This window comes from Ambystoma mexicanum, chromosome 2q, assembly GCF_040938575.1.
Source record: "Ambystoma mexicanum isolate Mex_15411 chromosome 2q, UKY_AmexF1_1, whole genome shotgun sequence".
Lineage (NCBI taxonomy): Eukaryota > Metazoa > Chordata > Amphibia > Caudata > Ambystomatidae > Ambystoma > Ambystoma mexicanum.
In genome coordinates, this window is record NC_090924.1 from 1,316,337,460 (window position 1) to 1,316,352,448 (window position 14,989).

Genomic DNA, 14,989 nt, shown 5'->3' on the forward strand with positions numbered 1-14,989 from the left:
TCAAAAAATGCACAGGTATACTAAAAATAAAATGCACAGGTATGCTAAGGTCAGTTTACGAGTAAACTACAATCAGCACACAGGTATGCTAAGGTCAGCGTGCAAGTGGGATAAAATCAACAGAAGCATAGGAAGGCTAAAGCAGAGATGCACAGGTATGCTGTAATCAGTGAAAGTACAAATATGCTAGAGTCAGTGCACACGCAGGTTCATAACAACAGGCACAGGTAAGCTAGAAACAGGATGCACGAGGCAGCTATAATCATAGGTGCTGCGGTAGGCTGAAGTCTACACTTATGCAGTCCATACCCAGATACTCTTGATCACCGACGGCGACCCGGGCTTGACAAAGAGTCAATTTGTGGCCTGCATGACAGCAGTAAGCTGATGGTCGACAGTCTAAAATGGAATGCCTCTAAAACAGAGATCCTTGTCTGCAGACCCATGTCTCTGAAGAGGAACACGGGCCTTTGACCTTCAGCAGTAATTTCTTGTTTGCAACCAGTGACTCAATTTAGGAACTTGGAATTTCCATTTGACCAATCACTAAATATAAGATTGCAGATAAGTACCTGAAAACAATCTTGTTTTTGGCAAATGAATCTTTTCTTTTCCCTCCCACATCAAATCACTGTGATGAAAGCATTCCTCGCCTTACTCCTAGGCTACTGCAATGCAGTATGATATGATATGATATGGCATTTGTAACGCGCCTATACACAAGTGTTTCAAGGCGCGACGAGGCAGGGAGGGGAGGAAACAAGGGGAAACAGACAACGATCCTACTAGGCCAGGTGTCATTCAGATCGCGCAAGTGCAAGGGTGGGGGAGGGGGAAAAGTGCAAGGGGAAGGGGAGGGGGGGGAAGTGCAGTAAAGGTAAGTGGCGTAAAGTAATAAGTAAATAGGGCCAACTGGTGGCAAGTGCAAGGTAAGTGCAGAACAAGTGCTGGAAAAGGGGGGGGGGCTGTAGGGATACAGAGACAGTCCCGCAGTGCAGAGGGGTTCCAGGGCATCAGTGCAAGTGGAGAGTGGCTGGGCCCAGGACCGAGGCCGTTAAGAGTGGTCCAGTTGCAGAATCAGTGCAGTATCAGTGAGGAATAATTGGCTGTTCAGCAGGGGAGAGGGAGAGAGAAAGCAGAGGCAAAGAGGAAGGTTTTGAGGAGCTTCCGGAACCGGAGATGGTTCTCCTCAAGTTTCAGGGAGGCAGGAAGGCTGTTCCAGAGGGAGGCCCCTGCCGCGGAGAGAGATCTACCCCCAGTATATGCTCGTCTTCCCCAATATGCATTTGAACAGCTCCGAACCATTCAAACGGTGGCCGCCAGCTTTTCGCTGAAGATTTCTAGAGAAACTCACATGTCTACTGATTTCCTACTAAAGCTGCCTATCAGAATCATTTCAATTTTCTGCTGACAATCTTGCCCCTCCCACTCCACTTCTAAATGTCTTCTTTCGATCAACATTAGGTTCTTCAAATGGGTCAGCCAGCCTTTTTCGTTTTGGGCTTCCTCTATATGAAACGTCATCACCTAGTATCTCCTTCGTGAGACAAAGATATTGCTTTTTGGACTTCAAATTATTTTTGAGTTTTCGGTTTTGGCCGACCTTACGCTGTTTGCACTCCAGTGTTTCAGCGCAAGACACCTCACTGGAGGCGAATATCAGCGCTTAAGAAATATGCAACAAACTTCGCTCACTTCAACCCACATGACTGTGAAAAGAAAAAGGGGGCCTTTTGCTCATGTAGTTTTCAAATCTACTTATATGGGCTTTAAAGTAGCCCCTTAAATTGCCACTAATTGCCCAGTTCTCGGCCATGATTCTGGGTTACTTTAAATGATGCTACATTTTCTAGTAAAGACTCATATTTGGCAAGCTATTGGTTATTATTACCGAAGGCAGTTGCTTTTGAAGGAATGGTGATGTCATGACAGATGGGCCATGCACTATAATATTTCTATGTATGGTCACACTGACCCTTTTTAGCCATTCATACACTTTGAGCACCCATTTGAAAAAATACTATCTAATTACAGAATAGTTATCACAGGTATATTAAGGAAAATTTTACTTGTAATTGAAATAAAACAAAACATAGAAAATTACCATTCTGTTTTAGATTTGACATTCTAATTTAAAAAATATAAGTATAATTGAATGCGAAATGGACATTATCTCAAACTGATCCTGTTCCTCAAGCTCAGAGTTCCCACAACTGTTCAGCATCGAGCAGTATGTCCCATGGATGAGCACGGATGCAGTCCAGAAACCCACAGCTCATCACCAAATAACTCAAAAGTAAGCATGGCAACAAAGGTACAGCAGACAAGGGTGTATTTCCATACAGCTCTGCAGAAATGAAAGCAGAAATTGGCATAGTATCCCCATCCCAAAAATGGGACTCCTGAGAACAGAAACCTCAGGCTTTCTATGGGGATTCACACAATGAGCCTTACACAGAAAAGTCAGCATGATACATTTTGCCGGTTACATTAACAATAAACCTCTTAATGGGATATTCTACGGCCTTGGAGGGCATTGCTCTACAGCAACATTCAAGACCTGTACTATTCCGCTCGCCCTAAGGTGATGTAAGCACCGTCTCCAACGGGTCTTTTCCATTACACAAATACTGGATTATGGGCTAGCCACCCAGTCGAGCTATCTTCAAACATAATTTAAAGAATGCTTTTAACAAAAAAAACAGACACATTTTAGTACTCCTGGATGGCTTACATTGGTCAGAAAAAGGTAACCCCAGCCCAAGGTTACAAAATAAGTATTCTTTAAATCCATCAAGCCACTTACGCCTCATTGACTACATATAAAGTCCAGTCGGATTGCAAAATATACTGATGTTACTGTAAAGCCAACACGTGTTTCGACTCCTACACAAGGTCTTCCTCATCAATTCTTAAAAATCCCACACAAGTATGGTCACTCTCCAAAATTCAGCTAATTATCAAGTTAATTATGCAACTCGTATCCCTAGGTCAGCACTTTTGTCATACGGGGTTACAATCCCGCTCATTCAGTCACATAAAGTTTAAATGGAGGATTTCACTCGATCCTCATACAGTTTATCCCAAGAATTTTAATATATAGCTCTTCAAAGGGTTTTACACCCAGCTAATCTGTCCAATGTATGCAGGCGGTCTATTATTGTGGCATCCAGCGTGGCTAATTGACATGTAATAAAGGCTAATCTGGCACCTACTGCCCACATGACTCTCTTTCCAGTTCTCAATGATGAAACTGAGTCTGGAAAGTGGGAACACGTGCTCCCCAGACAGAGCCTGATGTAACATTAGCCCAGGATTATCAGCTCTTGGGTGCGTGTTAACCAATCAGCCTCCTCACTGTGCACCCTCCCTGAACATGCCTGTAGACGCCATGTCATCTCGTATCTTGGCTGCGGCTTAGATGTGTCCATGGTTCATGTACGTCCACGGCTCATGTCCACGGCTCATGCAGAAATAAAATGCTGTCAGCAATGACACATTCTTGGGGCCTTGTAGATTGTGAGAGTCTGCTAATCTGAGTTGTGTGTCTTTGCTGGTGTTTGGCTTTTTTTTTTGTAGGTGTGACAAATCAACTTCCGGGGCACCAGTGGTCCAGGGATAAATATCGGTTTCTAAACCATCAATCAACCCCACACCACTTGTACACCTGAAGGGACCGAAAAGATTAGAACACAAGTCAATTATAAACCTCCCTGTCCAATTTTGGTAACGTGGACGGAGCGGCAGGCTTATCTCTGCAAGGTCTGGGATCGTTGCTTAGTTGCAACACAGAAAAAATACAATTATTACAAAATGATAAAAGAGACTGTCCAGTCAAGTTTGTATAAACATATCTACTTTATTGTTACTACAACAGACAGTTCTAGCATACTACAATTACAACCCCCCAATGTAAAGGAACACAAAGGACAGGCAGTTTCACAAAGGAAAGGGACGCACTCTGGATACTGACAGGAGGGTAGTTGGTAAAGTAATCAGTCTTATAGTTCAAGATGATTTGGTTCCAGCACCAAAGGGGCAAAGAGTTGTAATTGTCTCTAGGGACCTTCACAGAAGGACCAGGGGGGCAGAACCACAGTGTGCCAGGTGCTGAAGACGTTCTTGGTGCTCGACAGCGTTGAGGCGGTTCCAGGGTGCTTTGCAGCCCATTTGACAGTCGTGGCGGGAGACAGCTACGGGTACCAGGTGGCATGTAGTTCGGCAAGCGATGCTGGACGGACATCTGCTGGATGTCCGGCACAGCGGTTCGGGGCAAAGAATTGTTGTCTCTGTGCTGGTTGGCGGATCTGGAATGCTGGTCAAGGTGTTTCGGACGGCTCTGGCGACTGCGGCGCGACAGCAGTTAGCGGTGCATCCAGATGCGGTTCGAGGACTCCACTGTCCTGAAATTGTCCTTAAAAAGATGGACACTGGATGATGCTCATGTAGCATTCCTCTTAGCTTCTTTGCAGGGCTTGTGTCCTTTCAAGGCGGATGGCCCAAAACACAAGAGGGTGTTAGCAGGCAACGGCCTTGTCCTTTGTCCAGAGACTCTCTGGTACTTCCCACCTAGGAAGCTTGCTGTCAGAACCCAGCTGGGCACGCTGTGTGCTGACTGCGTACCGGTTCTGGAGCTGCTGGACGGATCCTCTTAGTCTGGTATATCCCTATGTTCCCTAGGAGAGGTTCAGGGGAGGGATCCTTCCCTCTTGAAATTCCTGGCCTTCCTTGACTGGCGGAAGATGTGAGGTAGACTGTATCTACTATTATTATTATTATCTTTATTGTTTTGGTTTATATAAACCTTTACAAGACATATTTCTCAAACAAAAAGCAAAAGAGCAAAAGTTAATACAAAATTACAAAAATACAAACATTTCTCATCTAAAACAGTTACATATATACTTAAACATGAGTCTATAAAAACACTTATATCCGTATACCGAATTAACAAAAATTGCTAATACTGGTTAAAGAATTTCTCACTACTTTTTTTATTTTTTTAAAAGGAGATTAAATACAAAGCTGCACAAGTCAATATTAAAAATCTTATGTCAAGAAGAACTTTAAAACTCTTTGTCATAATATAACCATTTTCATACCAAGTCACAGATAATTCTCAAAAATTCATTAATACGTATTTTTAAAACCGTAGAGTTTCCATGAAGCATTTCATACCACAACCTGGCTCTGTTCACATTAGAGGTGTCATTTACAAACATTGCAAAATATTCAATTCTTTGTTTTACAAGGGCCGGACATACCAGCAATGAATGCATCAGTGATTCAATAACCCCAAATACATTGCAGTGTCTGCAAAATGTGATTTCCGCAACGTTGCTATTCCTAATATTCTGAATTTCTAAGGTGTTTAAAACATTGAAGCGAAATCTCATGGTCACATTTCTAAAGACTCTAGATGGGTATTTTTCTAAGTATTTCTCGGGGGCAGCTTTCCATTTCCAAAAAGATATGGCTTGCGAATATAACCTAGAGTTCAGGATCACACATTGTTATTCAGCCAATCAAAAGCTTTTACCAGTTCTTTCATTTTGCCCGGATTCCTTATAAGAATCTCTATAGAAAGACCCAATTCCGCTAGTATTTTGGTACAGTCTCTTCTGAGATCACACATAAATATACCTTCAACGTCTGTTCCCAAAAAATGATACAAGGTATTGGTCTCAGAGATAAGACATTTGCATAGTAATTGTAGCTTCTTCCAATGCATAATGCTCCTTAATGATGGCAAACCCAACTCGTACCGTATTAGTTCCATAGGAATACATTTCGGTATGTGTCTTAAAACCTTTCGCCATACTTGGGCTTCAATAATTTTCAAAAATGGAGCCAGATACTCTGAGCAAAATTCTATTCCATATGACAAGCGTGGGATTGCCTTTGTGCGGTAGAATAGAATACATGGAGTAAGAGTAAATCTCCCGAATCTTTTCTCCACTATGTTCAGCTGATTAGCAATTACAGAAGCTTTTAAACTAAGATTTTTTTTTATGAAGCCAATTGCATGTGAGGTGGTAGAAGTATAGCCCAGATATTTCAATATTGGTTTGTTTTTTAGCTTTACACCACCACAAACAACAGAAAAGGAATCTTGTTTTATAAATCTCATACCTGTATAGAATATCACTGTTTAAATAGGGTTTATCAGTAGTTTCCTATTACGTATAAAATCTTCAAATGCAACAATCGTTCTCTGTAGGCCTACTTTTGTGCCATCAAATAGAAGAAAATCGTCCGCATATGCGATCCATTTTATTCTTAATTTACCCAATTTTGGTGATGCCAGACCACTAGGATCCAAGAACAACCCAGCCTTAGATACGTAAAGATTGAACAGCGTGGCTGCCAATCTGCAACCCTGTCTTAAACCATTGTAGGTCTTAATTTGGTCAGACATTAAACCATTGGTATTGAGTCGCACTCTCATCTCTGTGTTTGTATATAGGGCTATTAACAGGTCTAATAGACTTTTATCTATACCCAGGTCATAAATCGTCCTCCAAAGGAGTTTCCTGTCGACCATGTCGAATGCCATAGACAAGTCCATTGAGGCTAAATATAGAGGTTGCTTATCTTTGGCTTTAGCCTTACTTAGAAAATTCGCTACAACTGATCCACCCAAATCTGTCCCCATACCCTGTCTGAAGCCTATTTGTCTTATATCCAATATATGAGAGGCCTCTATCCATATATTCAATTCTTCCAAGACAATTGCTGCAAATATCTTGGATTCCACGTCAGTTAACATAATTGGACGATAATTTGATGGACTTAAGCGATTTCCCTTCTTATATATTAGAATGACATAGGACATCTTCCAGGAGTTGGGGATTTTCTTCTGACACAATATAGTACTAAACAAACAATTCAATACACCAGCCCACATATCTACATTGTGTTTCAATGTGATATACGATAGGTTATTGGGGCCAGGAGTAGTTGTAGCCCTCACCTTCTTTATATGGATGGAAATGTTATTAACTGAGATGCTCAGTGACCACATCTTATTACTATTGTGTGAGACATTGGGAAGGGTATCAGGGTACTTATATAGCTTCTCAAAATATTCCACCCACACATTCCCAGCTATAGGGTTCATTTTCATCTGCAGCTGATTTGCTTCAATGCCATTAATAATTAGCCATGTATTTTTGTTATTACCTTTTTCTAAGGCAGAGATCATGGCTTCACCATCTTTTTGAGCCATAATTGCTCTGTGTGATAATAGCCAATTCTTAAATTTTTGTTTACGTTGCTTTATTTTACCGCACATTTCTATAAGATTTGAATTTTGCTTTTTTAGAATGTGCAAATCTTTTCTTAGGAGAGTCTTTCTCATTTTTACTTCGTTGTCAAAGATATGAGTGCGTTTTTTTTTTGGAGTGAGCAAATTCTGTTTACTTACATTAGCTAACCCCAACATATAATCAACATAGGTCTTAAAACATTCACCTGAATAGGTTACCATTTTCCACTCTAGCGGGTGTGTTTTGTAGTCATGTAACATCAGGGTGTTCAGCTTATTTATATTAGCTGGAGACCATTTAACCCTGGATCCAGCAACATTCACTATGACATTCTCCATATATGGTGTCTCCTCTTTTTGAATTTTCAACCAGGGCAAATTTGTTGAAATCATTGCATGATCACTTTCATCTAAGCTATACACATTTAAAAAAACATGAGGCTTCCTGGAAATGATTACTCACAAAGATGTAATCCAGAATAGAATTAATTCTGGCCTCGTGCTTGCCACGTTGGAGTAATGTTAAATATGGGATACATACACCAACTCGACATGAATTCCAACCACAGACTCCCTCTATATTCCTTATTTGACGCCCCTGCACACTCAATACCTATAGATGCTAAAATCCATAGTGCATCACCATGATCCAGATTACAATCCGCGTTCAGGTCACCTGAGAGCAACAGAGCACCACCCATATTTATTTCCAGCCAATCACTTATATTTTGATTCAACATTGCAAATAGATATAAAAGCTGTTCATTAGAGTGTTTGGCAGCATTCCAATAGATGTTCATAAGCATTATATCAATGTTGCCCCTGTCCGTTGCTAAAATAAAAGTACCAACAATTGCACAATCTAATATCACTTGCTCGGAGACCAATGTGAAGTGGGAGAATGGAAGACCAGGCTCCCGTCCTTCACCTCTCACGCTTGGCCTAAAGGGTCACGACCCAGACACCCGCCACGAGAAGAGTTTGTCCATTTACCAGACGACCAGATACCCTGGTACAGGAACATACGGATGTGTCCATCTGCCTGCCCAGCAGCCCGCACTGGCCATGCCGACACCTGCGGCACGGACCAACTAGACTAAAATCTACACGTCGTTAGAGATGCCATGACGACCTAGACAACGGTAAGCACACCTGTGCAAATATACACACTGGACATTCCTGCACCAATCTACACGAAGAATATACTCAGTGCTATGACGTAGGCGACAGGCATACTCACGGACGTGCATCTTTATTATTTTCTACATAGGCTTTCAAAATGCAGAAACGCAAGACGCGTCATAAACTCATCTAAAAAGCTTGCTCACGCTTCTCTTAAAACCAGTTACCACCATGAGAAATATAATGAAGACACGATACTGGTCATGGAACTATATGGTACTGTAACCTAAAGCACCTGTGCACCAGACGGACCCACTTATACACCAGGCCCAAGTAGGCCGCAAGCAAAAGCTCCCGTGGACATTAACAAAACAAGAGTCAGGTTGCTGATCCTGCAGAATGAGCCCGGCGAAGCAACCAGCCAAGGTCGCAATGTTGCAAACCCACATTCCAAGAGCAAATCATCAAGGGCACGATGTTGCAACCTTGCACGCCGCGCACCAACGTTAAAGTCACACCTGCAAATTAAACCAGACACACAGTGGAAAATCAATATTAATTGTGCAGAATTCTGCCTCAAACACGGTCCCATCTCACGTGACCAAGCCGAACCTGACGAGATGCCAAGCCCAGGAGGAAAGAGGCGTCTGGATCCCTCGTTACGAGACACAGGCAGATACACTTGAAAGGCTCAATGGACATCTGCGACAGTGGGAGCGGTCAGCCTTCCAGCTATGAATAAATCCTCACATTGGGCCTCATTAGGACCCTGGCGGAGTGGGTTTCCGCCAGCGGTATTCGCGGCGGACCCGTCCGCCCCACTACGAGTTCCCGTAGCGCCATGGCGCCGTTTTCCGCCTGGTTTTACCAGGCGGAGAAAACCATGGCGCTACGGGACCTCGTTGTTAATTACGCCACCGTATTTTACGGTGGCGTAATTAACTCCTTCCCCACTCCCATTATACCCTATGGGGCAAGAATGGGAATGGGGAAGGGCAGAATGGGGATTGGGGATTTACCGCTCCGCCAAGGTCGGCATGGGGTGGTAAATCCGCCAACCCCCATGGCGCTATCGACGGCTTTCCGCCGTGCTTCGCGGTGCATTTAGCACCGCGAAATCCGCCAGGGTCGTAATGAGGGCCATTGTCTGCACGTACCCATAGTGAAACATTGTTGCAAATTGCAGGTACACCGAGAGCTGGGAACAGCGGTGGTCCCAGGCTGTGAAGCTCACGGGGCGCACCAATCAGAACATGGGGCTCTTATCACTGACGCCAGTAATATTAACCAATCCTTAGGAGTCTTCATGTAACAATTCTCATGTATCTAATTGTAGGGACAACCCAGATATATCACCTGACTAACCTTCGTCCACTCATATTATTCTCTATACGTGTGCTATACTAACCCTACCACTCGAGCAACCAATTAAGAGTGGCGATAGGTTTTTTGTTAACTTTCTAAAGTGACGCAAGTAGCGCGTCATAATACAGTAAAAAGGGCCTGCAAGCCCTACGATTGTGTGTGTGTCAGGACGGACGCGTACGATCCTTGACCCATCCCTGCCGTTTTTGTATAATAAACAGCAGAGTCACCTTGCTTCTTGCCTGTGTCTCATACTCTCATCTGGGATATACGGGAGGAGTTGGGGCCTCCCTGCCCGGAGGTCTGCGGACGGCCCGGCCGACCCCGGCAGAATTTCCCCCCGACAAGTTGGAGGCACTGCTGAGATCTGTTTAAGATCCACCTTTTTATTTTTACTTTTTCCAGGCACTCCCGTTGCGAGGAGGCCCGGCGGCGCGGCCCCCTCTGCCGTTGCCCCCTTCTGAGGACTACAGGACCATCGCGGAGCTGCGAGAAGACCGGACAGCGCAGTCCGGATATTGGCCCTCGGGAGCCGGTTGAGAAGTATCCCGCCCGCGGTCGGCGAGTGTCCAGACGTGGTCCAGACGAGGGGAGGTGGCGAGCCGCTTGGAGGGGTTCACGCAGTCGAGCGGCCCTGCATCGAGAAAACTTGGTGAGCATGACACGCACAACAAGCAATGCGAAATTGTGAGGGAGGGGGAGGAAGTAAATAAGGGAGGAGGGAGGTGTTGTACAGGTGCGTGGCGAAGGTTTAACAACTTAGTGTTGGCAATGGAATGAATGGTAGTGAAACGAGTGCGAGAGCAGTCGGCTACGTCAAGCGAAAGAGGGGGGCGGAGCACGAAAACATCACGTGCGGCCGCTCGTAGACACTGATTGGCCTAGGTTGCGACTACGTGTAAGGGTGGGTGTGTGTGGTTTCCTACGATTTGGCATTTATTGATCAATGAGTAGATGAGGATCCCTATTGTTCGAGCAAGAAACTCGATAGGTAGATGACGTTTCCCTGTAGGCGGTAGCTAAGCTAGTTGCCCAATACGGAAGATAATTGGCTGGTTAAGCCCTCCTGTTGAGGGGCGTATCACACGCGAGGCGACGCAGCGTGCGCAGTCCGATTATATTATTGATTTGATTACCTTGTTCCAGGAGTGACAGGAAGACAGCTGTAGGGTTAGCGGGGGTAGATTGCAAGTGTATTTTGAACTTAAAGAACATATGAAGAACTTACCAGTAGTTCGAAGAGATCGGTGACGTCACCAGTAGGGCTTTAATAGGATATCACGAGCACAAGGCACATTGGTTTTGAGAGTGGTGGGGAGGAGAAATATGGTAAGGGAGCGGACACAGAGATAAACGGTAAACGAGTTGATCGGGGAAAGGAGAAGGGAGGAGGGGCGTGGCTGCGCACGGAGAACGCCGGCCACGGCGAGTGTAAAAGGGGGAGGAGAACGTGGAAACAGGACGACTGTATAAAAGCGTCATAAGGGGTACGCAGCCGCAGGGGGCTGCGTGCGCTTCGGCCGCAGGGGGCCGTATGGTTATTGTATAAAGAAAGAAAGATAGAAGGGAATATACAAATGTAAAACCTCATATATTTTTTTTTATTTTATAATTTTGTCAAAGGATTGTCGTAAGTCTCCACACTTACGGGGCCAGGTAAACAATATAAGGTTGTATATTATAAACTGCTAGTGAGATAAACTGCTACCAGATAGGGGAAGGGTAACAAGTGGAGCGCTACTATGTCATACAGGACAGGGAGGGTGGGGGAACACCCTCACTACCCCACTACAACACATATGCACCACACTGCCACCCCATAGGGAGAAACTAATTAAGTACAGCATAGAATGGACCCAGGGGACGGATAACAAAATGTTAACACCATGGCCGCCTAATGGTAGCTTCGATCCATATGCCCAACATTCACTGCTAAACTATCTGCACAATACATACAAGGGGAAGAAGTTGGCAAACCATGTGGAGGTGTTTAACTTATGGAGGATGTTCCAGGGGTCCCGACCAGGACCAAATGGAATGTTCACCATGGGGGAAACACCGGAAGAAAAAGAGATTAAGAAAGAAGGAGAGGATGGGAAAAAGGGGAGTGAAAGCACAAAGAATACGGGGAACGGAGGAGAGGGAGGAGAAAAGATTGATAAATCAGATGACATAAAAAAGGAACCAAGCAACGAGATACCCATAACACCGGGAGTGAAACCAGAGGGAGGGGGGTTGTACCCTTTGAGAGAATTAGGAGAAATAGAAGGACAGCTAAGGGCGGCTGAAGGATACTCGAACCCGGCATACAGCCCTCCACCATATGTGGCTCATAGGAAGATGACAGTGGGGGAGGGGAGGATTGGAGAAGAGCAGACTGTAGAGATAGGAAATGATGAGTGGGTAGCTGCACAGATATTATTAAAATTACGAGGTTCACTAACTGGGGAAGAGAGGGAGGTAGTAAAGAGAACAGACGAGGATAATGCCAGAGAGAGTGAAATGAGGGGGGAGGAGCTATTACGGCAAAAGGAAGAGATTTTGGAGGCAAGATTAGCAAAGCTAAGGGATGAGCAGAATGAATTGATCAAACAGCTCGAGAGGGAGGAAAGAGAGAGCGAGGAAAAGAAAAGAAGGCAAGAACGAATTGGAAAAATTAAGGGAACGAAATGAGGAGCAAAGGAGAGAAGCTGAAAGGGTAAAAGCAGCAGCAGACAGGGTATCAAGAGTAGTGCTGAGAGAGAAGGAGAGGGAAGAAGAAGAAAAAGAAAAGGAAATGGCAATATGGAAGAGGAGGTTACTATCAGAGACAGCTAAGAAATATGAAGAGGGGAAGGTAATAGAGAGTATAGTAGAAAGAGAAAGGGTGAAATGGGAAAGGAAGAAAGAGGATGAAAGGATATTGGAACAGATGAACAATGAAGTGATGGAGGAATTGAAAAGGAAAAGGGAGGAAAATAGTAGGGAGATGGAGGAGAGAAGTGAAGGAGGAAGGGAAGAGAGGAGTAGGGAGAGTGAAAGATGGGGGGATGTATACAGAAGCAGAGAAGTAGCGACAACATCAGCACTAGGGGGGGAAGTTGGTAACGGAGAAAAAGGAGATATAGACCTAATAGACTTACAAACAGTAACAATAAAAGGGAAAAAGACAGAGTGGGGGATGCCATTTATGAATGATTTTTGTAGTGAGGAGGAAGAAGGAGTGGAGAGGGAAGGAAGAAAAAGTGAAAGGGAAAGCTTAGATAAGCTATACCTCACTCGAACCAACATAGACTCACCATGGATCAGTAGGAGAAAGGGGGAGATGGAGAGAAGTGAGGAGGGAGAGCAAGGACTAGTGGAAAGTCAAACCCATGAAACCCCACCATCCCCATCCCCATCACGCCCTCCCCAATCGCGCCCTACATGCTCAACCACCTCACGCTCGCTGCGCAGAATACAGCTCGCGCCCTTCATGGATGAACTGACACCCTATGCATGTCGGCTTAGAGATCTCCCTAGTCGCAGGAAGGACAGACTAATAAACATGCCCACATTAAATACAGGAAATAACGAAAGGAGGGGAAAGGATGGAGAAGAAGGAGTTAAGGGCAGGGGTAATAAGGACGAAATTGAAGAGGAAAAAGAAACAGAAGTAGAGGAGGGGTGTGAGGACTCGATATTATGGATTTTAAAGGGTGACACAAGACACAACTTAATGCCACTGTTGGAGAGAGGAGGGGTTAGACCACAGTATGTCCCTTGGAAGCATACGGATAAAGAAAATATAAAATGTAGGCTTCCATCACTAAGTGGAGGTGCGGGTAAGTGGATATATGAAATGGAAAAACACACTGCAGGACAGAAACTAGCAGTAGGAGATGTAAAGGGCCTGTTAATATCAATATTAGGGGATAGAGCGGATGACATTTGGAAGAGAGCGGGATTCCATGGGGTAACAATAACAAACACATCGCATGATGGGGCACCATTTGCGAACTGCAGACATGCACTATGGCAGGCATTAAGAGTACAGTACCCAGACACATCAGACATAGGAGCAATTACCTCCCGTAAGATGCGTGAGAATGAGGATCCTGTTGATTATATCCAGGATATCCAAGAGAAGTGGCGCATGGAAACTAGAGAACAATGGGATAAAACACCAGCAATATTTTATCATATACTGGTACAAGGGCTCCCAGAAGGAGTTCAGAAACAACTAAAGAAAGTAGTGGGAATGGAAGCAAAACCATGGCCAGAAATACAACTGACCATAGTACATCACTGTAGGACATGGCAAGGAAAAATGAAACAAAAGGAAGAGGACAGGAAAACAGAAGAGGCTAAATTAGTGCAGAAAAAACGTACTAAATACACAATGGAAGGGGCACTAATAACTACGCCCACACCAATGGCCCAAAGCCCCACGCAAGTAGTGGCTGCACAAGATCCCGCTCAAATAGCACCTTCACAGACTATAACACAACAAGTGCCGCCACTGCCGCCACTGCAATTACACGCACCAAACATGGGAGGAGGGTACCCAATGCAAGGAGCTGGGTATTATAATTATAACATGGGGAGAGGAGGATTTATGAGAGGGAGAGGATACGGATATAACACCCAACAGCAGGTGGGAGGACTTAGAAATTCCTACCCCACAGGGCAACCAGTGTACCAGGACAACACAGGGAGCTTCCCATGGCAAAGCAGGGAACCACCCGTGTGTTGGAGTTGTGGATTATTAGGACACATGTCACGCACGTGTAGGGTCAGGCCAGGAACACCAGCATGGAATGAACAGGTACAACCTAGGACCTCACAAGAACAGCAGGGTATACAACAACAGCAGACGTTGCAACAAGGATGTGAACCACAACAACAAATAACACAACAACAGCCACAAACATATTCACTGCCACAACAACAAGTAGCGATATCACAACAACCCCAAACGCAACAAACACAATTGGGTAGGGTGACGGTCTTGGGACACAACCCTTACACAGGGAATGGCCAATCATTGTACCCTCAATAGGACAGCCCACAGACGGCCTTGGTGTGTCCCATCCTGTCAGTAACACCTAATAGTGCGGAGGAGCCACGCATAGAGGTAACGATAGGTGACAAAAAATTATCATTCCTTGTTGACACCGGAGCAACCCGGTCTTGCATAAGGGAAGGTAAATTTAAGATGTCAGGCGAAGCCATGAACACCCAAGGATTCTCTGGGGCTAAAGGGTTGGTTCCCTT